Here is a 9982-nt window from a genome sequence, read left to right as displayed (position 1 = left end):
GAAAGGTTTTTAAACACTTGATTGAAATGAAAAAAAAAAGAATTTGCTCTTAAATTTGATTTAAATAATAATAAAAAACCACCTATACTACAGCAATTATAATCATCATTCTCATGTATGGATTATAGCAGCAAATCCGCAATCAGGCAATCAGAAGCAACTAGTTTGTAGTGCTGGGAACTGTCATCCTGCTCATCAATGTGTATGCACCCCAAGTGATACAGCTACTTATTGGAAATATGTGTTTATAGGTTGGATGATATAGCAGAGTTACTGTATATATACACATGCCTTGAAATAATGAACAGCCCATTTACTTAACCAGTGGAGTGGTATATTGATGTTATATGAGCTACAGCTGTACTCATTGTTATACACACTGTTTGAATGGAGCTGAGCTTGAGTGGAGCAGGGTATCATATAGCTCATCAGCCAGTGATTGTATCCAGGTTCTGGGTAGTGGTGCAGGATCACTAGAAACTGTGAATATCGCAGGTAATCTCTCAAGTCTTAAAGAGATAAGTGGCAGACTTGTGTCTCCCATTGTGGAGCTCTAACACAGTGAACATGATGTCATTGCGTATCAGCAGTAGTAGCCTCAGCAGCCATCTTGGTACAGGGAATGAAGCCTCCTTGGAGGAGTAATATGGAGTCTGTGCATAGCACTTTCCGTCTTCAACACTTCTGACTGGTGTATATGTGCATCTCTCAGAGCCGTAACTAGATTTTTTTGGTGCCCTGTGCCAGAAAGAGCATTGGCACCCCCCTCATTTTTCAAAGGGACATAATGCACCCAAAAAAGGGGAATGGCTTCATGGGGAAGGGCCAGGGAAGAGATAGGAGAGGCCAGGAGATGCTGGGGATGAAATAAGAGGAAGCTACAAGTGAGAATGATAATAAACAGAAATTTGACAGGCCCAAACAGCGCCCCCTGATCTGTGGTGCCCTGTACGATGGCAACGGCCGCACTACCCTAGCTATGGCCCTGGCATCTCTGTTAAGTTTACCTTAACTGTAGTAACATGAATAGGCTGTTTCTATACCTAGACTGCATTTAACCTCCCCTTACCCTGTTCTTCCAATCCAAACATAAGAAAGCGCAAGTGTTAGATGTGACCAAGTCTGCATATGGATATAGGCGTGCGCTTTATTGTAGACTAGTGTAGTATAAATTTGCATATTTTACACAAAACAAATAGGTGTATGTCTAACTCAGCATTATAAAAAAAGTGGAACTCTACCTGTGAAAATACTATATCTGTAATAAACTTTTAATGGAAATATAATCTTACTAAGGATCTTGTCTCCTGGTCATACAATGTATTAATACCTAACTTGCCCTTGAAAATATGACAACTGATACTCAAACTCTGTTTTCACTAACAGATTGTTGATCATTTATCTTCTTTCTCCCCAGGTCACGGATAAGCTCTCCCCAATAAGAACAAACAGTTTGCTGCTTCTCCAGCTGCCAGTGCTCCTCTTTACTGACCTCTGCCGATACAAACCAGTCATTGTATGTCAGGGCCTGTGCCAAGTCATCAGTTACAGCCTACTGTGCTTTGCTTCCAGTTTCCGGGCCATGCAGTACCTTCAGGTTACCTCAGCCATGGTCTCTGCATGTGACATTGCCATCTTTTCATATGTACACAGTGTGGTGACTGCTGATAGACATGAGAAGGCCTTTATCTATTACCGAGGGTTTAGCCTGCTGGGATACACCATAGGTGCTGTGTGTGGTCAGCTCATGGTGTCACTTGGTCATTTCTCCTACTATTACCTGAACATTATTTCCTTGGAATGTGCATCAATGGCTTTCATCATCTCCATTTTCTTGCCCATGCCCAGCAAGGAGCAGCCATGTTCAGAGTGTACAAATGACCACATCAAACACAGACACATGAACACTGTGCACAGCTGTTGTAAGATGGTGGCCAAGTTCTTCAAGCAGCAGTTGCTGGACTTCCGCAAGTGTTATTCCTGCAGCATCATTACTGGGTCCTCATTGTGGGCACTTGTGACAGCTGGATACTACCAAGTGATTGGCTCTTCCCAAATGCTCTGGGATAGCTTGGACCACTCTGACAGTGTCTACGTGCTTAATGGAGGTGTGGAAGCTGCTGAAGCTGTGCTAGGTATGTAATAGATATCTCCTACTTACCTTCCTCTTGTGGAATGGCTCGCTGTCCCCATACACTAGTATGAGGATAGAATTAATCAAGCTCCGGAAATACAATATTTTTGGAGCTTGAGTACGGGAGCATTCGCCATCTTCAGATGGCGAATGCTCCAGTGTGTGGATAGCAACCCATTCCTTTCCTATGGGAAAGAGGTCTGGGTTGCGAAGAGGGATCCTTTCGGATACCTCCACCCCTTTCTGGCTCTTTCCGCTGGACATCGGGGCTCTTGCGCACATGCGTGACCTGTAGGTCTTGCATGTGCACTACCATCACTGCTCAGCTGTCACCGTGTCAGAGCAATGATGAATTACTCCGGATTCCGTGGTGAGTTAGAATGTTAATTATCGGGGTCCATTCACACCCCGATAATTAACATAATGAATAGGCCTCTATAAGTCATATTCCTCACTCTCATGTCAAAAGACTGATGGATAAAATATCTCTGAAAAGGGAAGCAGACTGGGTGAATTCCATTCCCTATGTTGCTTCTGGTCCAGAAAGCTCTCAGCTAAATATAGGATATATCCTATATACAGTATTTCCATTAAAAACACTAGACAGAGTTATAAAAAAACTTATAAAGGTGCATACACACAACAATTTTTTGAACAATTTAACTATAACGTCATTATCGTTTTTTTAAGGTGAACGATGAACGATAATTGTTCATGCATGTTCACATTTGTAGTTTGTAGTTCATCGTTCATTCTGACTGTCCAACAAACGATTTTTGTTCAGAAAATCATTCATGTTGTGCAGAATGAACGATAAACGATTAACAATTTCCATTCACTGTATACATTATTAAAAAATCGTTCATCGTTCATAAAAATCGTTCATTATTTTAGTAACCAATGATTTTTAGTGAACGATTTTTGTTCACTTTTTCAAGGGAAAAATGAATGAAAATCATTCACTAAAATCGTTGGTTACTAACATCGTTGTGTGTGTATGCAGCTTTGGACCTGCAAATGCAAGATTTCTAAATGCTTGACTTTAGAGTGTGTGTGGCCAGTCCATGAAGAGGTCACATAGTTAGCACTTAATAAGCTATAGTCTGCCTCACACAAACGATTTGTAATACTTCATGCATATACAGGGGACAAGCTATCAACATAGGCCATGAGATGTGAAAGAAGGACTAACCAGCCTGAGCTGAAAAGTTTAAACATCCCATAATAAATATACATACATGACAGAACCAGTAGGAGACAGAACTGAGCTTTCTAAGCACACAGTGTCCCACCTTATGGTAAGACACCTGTCTCCTTGCTGGTAGCTGCTCTCTGTTCTCTTTGGTCTGTTGCGCTGATTGAGTACTCAGATCCACACACTGCACACTTGGGGCCAAATGTAATAGGGTGTCAGTTTTAGTAACAGTACAAACTCGCACATTCTTGCACTTTTGAAAAGTGCGAGTTTGTACTGAAACTCGCAAATTCAATAGCCTGCGAACTTTTCAGCTCGAGGCTACTGCATTTGCAAGTTTAGGCGAGTTAAGGACTATGTAAACTGACACCTTTTAATGCGAGTAGCATTAAAAGGTGCGAGTTTTAGAGAAGCATTCACAGATCAGTGAGATCCGTGATGGCTTCTGTGTGTGTTTAAAAAAAAAAAACGTGCACCCCCTCCCCAAAAGCATAACCAGCCCCGGGCTTTATAAAGCCTGTTCTGGTTCTAAAAATACAGGGCCAAAATGCGTAGGGGGCCCCTGTATATTAAGAACCAGCACAGAGCTTTGTTGAGCTGGTCCTGGTTCTGGAAAATGAGGGGACAAAATGAGTAGGGGTCCCCTGAAGATTCCAAAACCAGCACCAAACTCTTTCTAGTGGGGGGATAATGCCACAGCCAGGGAAAACCTTTCACCAGTTTTCCCGGCCAAAGCATTATCCCTGACCGCTAGTCAGTCCAGGCTGGGGATCCCTGGGGAGTTGGGTACCCCCCCAATAAAGGGGTACCCCTCTCCAGGGCACCCCAGGTCTAGACTGATAGCCCGAGGCTATCCCCGGCACCCTATGGCCATTGGTGCCGGGTTGACAGTGTTAGTGTAAAGTGTCAAAATAAATACAAGTGCCAGCGGGCCCGCTGGCACTTGTAGTTCCACAACTAAAGAAATACGTAAATGAACAAACATACACCGTGAAAGTAAAATTTTTATAAAACATACATGCACACTAACACTCACACATACTCACCTAGTATCCGAAGTAATCCATAGGGGTACCATTGAAGTCTATGGTGGGAACCGCTACATCGTAGCCGCAAGGTTACCTCAGGTTAATCTTGTGGTAACATCACTGATACAATGTTGCGACATTGTATCATTGATGTAACCACAAGATTAACCTCAATTAATCTTGCGGTTACAATGTAGCGGCTCCCTGCATAGACTTCTATGGGGAATTCTCACCATAGAAGTCTATGGGAGACACAGGCTGACCGCATTCAGCCAATCAGGGAGCTGCTCCGACGGAGATGCTCCCTGATTGGCTGGCGGCCCCTTCACTGACGGGGCACACGTGTGCCCCGGTCATTTACGCAGAGCAAAGGTATGTGTACACACATACCTTTGCTCAGTCCGCATGGATCGGGTTTTTTGCGTGTTTGTTATTTTAACCCCTGGATTGCCTACTTGGACAAGTGGATGCGATCGACGCATAGGAGAGGTGAGTATGGATTTTTTATTTCAGGTACATACCTATGGATTACTTCGGATACTAGGTGAGTATGTGTGAGTGTGCATGTATGTTTTATTAAAATTTTACTTTCACGGTGTATGTTTATTTACGTATTTCTTTAGTTGTGGAACTACAAGTGCCAGCGGGCCCGTAATGCCCCGCATGCTGGTATTTGTGGTTCTCCAAATACCAGCATGCAGGGGAGGCTTGCTGGTACTTGTGGTTCTACAACTAAAGACAATATGGAAACGTTATTTTTACACTTTACACTAACACTATCAACCCGGCACCCATGACCATAGGGTGCCGGGGATAGCCCTGGGCTATCAGTCTAGGCCTGGGGTGCCCTGTAGAGGGGGGCCCCTTTATTGGGGGGTTCCCATCTCCCCAGGGACCCCCGGCCTGGACTGACTAGTGGTCAGGGATAATGCTTTGGCCGGGGAAACCGGTGAAAGGTTTTCCCTGGCTGTGACATTATCCTCCCGCTAGAAAGAGTTCGGTGCTGGTTCTGGAATTTTCAGGGGACCCCTACTCGTTTTGTCCCCTGATTTTATAGAACCAGGACCAGCTCAACAAAGCCCTGTGCTGGTTCTTAATATACAGGGGCCCCTATGCATTTTGGCCCCTATATTTTTAGAACCAGAACAGGCTTTATAAAGCCCGTGGCTGGTTATGCTTTTGGGGAGGGAGTGCACGTACACACAGAAACATATACATATTTCATGGATATGTGCATGTTTCTGTGTTAATCTGACCTGCTCAGGATATACTCGCTAGCCTGAAGCAGGTCTAATATTTGGGGACTTTTGGTAATCTTTTTTTTGCGAGTCTGAAACAGACACTCTATTACATTGGGCAAGTTGATTGCTTTCACTGTGAAAACATCTGGATGCAAGTTTGAGAATGGGGAGTTTTAGTAACTCTGAAAAATGCGAGTTTTAGTGAACAGACACCCTATTACATTGGAGAGTTGTGAAAAATTGCGAGTTTAGAACCAAACTCGCAATTTACCAAAACAGACACCCTATTACATTTGGCCCTTGGTAGGAGAAGCTACTACCACTGGGCATTAACAGCAGATTTTTACTGTCTCTAAGCAGCATGTTATATCAAATCATTTAACATACTTCTGCAAATGTGGCAACTGGGAACCCCCCAGCATTTGCCTATGTGCAATGCCATATACATGTTTTATAGAGTACGGAGCCCTGTTCAATGATCATGTTATACATTCTTAAAATTGTATTCCCTTATGTATCAAAAATGGGTGATAACATTCATTGTAAGTTCCTCTGGTCATATCAGGTCAGTAAAATACATGATGACACCTGATAGCTACTCTGCACCTGTTTGTTCCTGCAGGTCTATTTGCATTCTCCGTGATGGGCTGCATGAAGACAGACTGGAGCTTCTGGGGAGAGCTGGCTCTGTGTGTCCTCTGTGCAGTGGACAGTGCTGCCATATTCACCATGGCCTACAGTAACAGTATCTGGGTGGGCTATGCTGGCTACATTGTATGTAAGACCATCTATAAGATACTTACCACAATAATAATGTAAGTAACTCTCTATACCACTACTACTGAGATGCCTATGATGTCATATTACTACAATGTATAGCTCTATAACAGTCACTGACTAATTATTTTGTTTCCTTTGCATGTAAAACAAACAACGTGATTATTATTCCCTGTACTTTAATCGTTTGTTATTATAGGCCCCAATGTGCTGTGTACAATGGCCCTGACTCAGAGATGGATGCAATGCCGCTGTTTGCGCAGATATTGCAATTACATGTAACCTGCACACACATATGAGTCGCACTGCGCATACGTCACGTGTCATTACTGATGTTGCTCACAGTCAGGATTTATTCACAAAGTGATTGACAGGAAGGGATCGTTTATGGGCGACAATGGGGAGGTGACACCTGAAATGCAGATGTGACCCGACCATTTTTGGGGCATGTCTGTCTGTGACTGAGATCCTGTATAGGGTTACTCAGAAGTCAGATAATCAACTGATCTGCGTCCGAGCTGCGTCTTTGTACGCAGTTGTTTGGATCTGTGAGGCCGCAGATGTGACATCTCACATTACAAATCCTGGCAGCTGTGGCATTTGCATACATTAGCACAGCCTCTGTGTACAAAGCCGCAGCTACTGTGGCTTTAGTGTACATCTCTGACTCAGGCCCAGTACCACTTACCCATCAGAGCAATCCGCAGTCACTGTGGCCTTAGTGTACATCTCTGACTCAGGCCCAATACCACTTACCCATCAGAGCAATCCGCAGTCACTGTGGCATTAGTGTACATCTCTGACTCAGGCCCAGTACCACTTACCCATCAGAGCAATCCGCAGTCACTGTGGCATTAGTGTACATCTCTGACTCAGGCCCAGTACCACTTACCCATCAGAGCAATCCGCAGTCACTGTGGCATTAGTGTACATCTCTGACTCAGGCCCAATACCACTTACCCATCAGAGCAATCCGCAGTCACTGTGGCATTAGTGTACATCTCTGACTCAGGCCCAGTACCACTTACCCATCAGAGCAATCCGCAGTCACTGTGGCATTAGTGTACATCTCTGACTCAGGCCCAGTACCACTTACCCATCAGAGCAATCCACAGTCACTGTGGCATTAGTGTACATCTCTGACTCAGGCCCAGTGCCACTTACCCATCAGAGCAATCCACAGTAACTGTGGCCTTAGTGTACATCTCTGATTCAGGCCCAGTACCACTTACCCATCAGAGCAATCTGCAGTCACTGTGGCATTAGTGTAAATCACTGACTCAGGTCTAGTACCACTTACCCATCAGCAATCCGCAGTCACTGTGGCATTAGTGTACATCACTGACTCAGGCCCAGTACCACTTACCCATCAGAGCAATCTGCAGTCACTGTGGCCTTAGTGTACATCTCTGACTCAGGCCCAGTACCACTTACCCATCAGCAATCTGCAGTCACTATGGCATTAGTGTACATCTCTGACTCAGGCCCAGTACCACTTACCCATCAGAGCAATCCACAGTCACTGTGGCCTTAGTGTACATCTCTGACTCAGGCCCAGTACCACTTACCCATCAGAGGAATCCACAGTCACTGTGGCCTTAGTGTACATCTCTGACTCAGGCCCAGTACCACTTACCCATCAGAGCAATCCGCAGTCACTGTGGCATTAGTGTACATCACTGACTCAGGTCCAGTACCACTTAGCCATCAGCAATCCGCAGTCACTGTGGCATTAGTGTACATCTCTGACTCAGGCCCAGTACCACTTACCCATCAGAGCAATCCGCAGTCACTGTGGCATTAGTGTACATCTCTGACTCAGGCCCAGTACCACTTACCCATCAGAGCAATCCGCAGTCACTGTGGCATTAGTGTACATCACTGACTCAGGTCCAGTACCACTTAGCCATCAGCAATCCGCAGTCACTGTGGCATTAGTGTACATCTCTGACTTAGGCCCTGTACCACTTACCCATCAGAGCAATCCGCAGTCACTGTGGCATTAGTGTACATCACTGACTCAGGCCTTGTACCACTTACCCATCAGAGCAATCCGCAGTCACTGTGGCATTAGTGTACATCTCTGACTTAGGCCCAGTACCACTTACCCATCAGAGCAATCCGCAGTCACTGTGGCATTAGTGTACATCTCTGACTCAGGCCCAGTACCACTTACCCATCAGAGCAATCCACAGTCACTGTGGCATTAGTGTACATCACTGACTCAGGTCCAGTACCACTTAGCCATCAGCAATCCACAGTCACTGTGGCATTAGTGTACATCTCTGACTCAGGCCCAGTACCACTTACCCATCAGAGCAATCCGCAGTCACTGTGGCATTAGTGTACATCACTGACTCAGGTCCAGTACCACTTAGCCATCAGCAATCCGCAGTCACTGTGGCATTAGTGTACATCTCTGACTCAGGCCCAGTACCACTTACCCATCAGAGCAATCCGCAGTCACTGTGGCATTAGTGTACATCTCTGACTCAGGCCCAGTACCACTTACCCATCAGAGCAATCCGCAGTCACTGTGGCATTAGTGTACATCTCTGACTCAGGCCCAGTACCACTTACCCATCAGAGCAATCCGCAGTCACTGTGGCATTAGTGTACATCACTGACTCAGGCCTTGTACCACTTACCCATCAGAGCAATCCGCAGTCACTGTGGCATTAGTGTACATCTCTGACTTAGGCCCAGTACCACTTACCCATCAGAGCAATCCGCAGTCACTGTGGCATTAGTGTACATCTCTGACTCAGGCCCAGTACCACTTACCCATCAGAGCAATCCACAGTCACTGTGGCATTAGTGTACATCTCTGACTCAGGCCCAGTACCACTTACCCATCAGAGCAATGCTGATTACAGTTCTAGCACAAATGAGGATTATGTATATACACTATTGAAAAGTACAAATCTTCAGTAACAATCACAGCATTTAATCAGACTTCTGATTTAATGATCTAACTTACACCATACTTACTGATTTTAGAAAACTCCTCTCCGGGAGCCCTGTTCTGCCTCTGTATAACACAATGATACATGTCTGGTCACACCTATGACTTATAGTACCACAGTATCACCATGTCTTGTTCTGTCTTATATAACTGATGCATGTCCCACTCCAATCCTAGGCTGAATATTGCTGAGAGTGTGAGAAAGGAAAGACTCGCTTTGGTATCTGGGATAAATAATATTGCATCCCTGCTGTTGCTGGAAATTGTGAATATAGTAATGACTGGTATCAAGCAAGATATCCACAGTCAGGTAAGGACACCCTGGCCAGCATCACATTGCTTCCAATAAATATGTGCAAACTATTAGGGGTGTGGCCTCATGACATTGCCCCATTTTCATCACACTACTGGCGTGCCTAGTACTCCCGACAATGCTGGGCTGCCCCCAGGCTCTCACAGCACTGTGTACAGATGCGCATGCAGCAGAGCAGCGCTGAGACTTGGAGTTCTCCCCCTGATCTCCCCCCTTTCAATAGGAAACTGTGACCAGTAAGTGGGATGGCAGGACAGCCTAGAACAGTGGGACAGTTGGGAGGTATGCAATAAATAAGTCCCCAGACTACTTGCTATAATAATTTCCCT

The 9982-nt window shown here is 45.1% G+C and overlaps 1 long non-coding RNA gene across 1 annotated transcript; it reads left to right on the top strand.

Annotated features, from left to right (window-relative positions):
- The first annotated feature begins 2048 nt into the window (after positions 1-2048).
- Positions 2049-9555, top strand: LOC148524204 (uncharacterized). The gene is made up of 3 exons (XR_015878376.1): positions 2049-2135; positions 6221-6413; positions 9518-9555. It is a non-coding gene; the product is annotated as an uncharacterized LOC148524204 (long non-coding RNA).
- Positions 9556-9982: the final 427 nt, after the last annotated feature.

This window comes from Taudactylus pleione, unplaced genomic scaffold (genome assembly GCF_031769625.1).
Source record: "Taudactylus pleione unplaced genomic scaffold, aTauple2 ptg000120l, whole genome shotgun sequence".
NCBI lineage: Eukaryota > Metazoa > Chordata > Amphibia > Anura > Myobatrachidae > Taudactylus > Taudactylus pleione.
The sequence above is the reverse complement of the archived record's forward strand: the minus strand, read 5'-3'. Positions and strand labels throughout refer to the sequence as shown.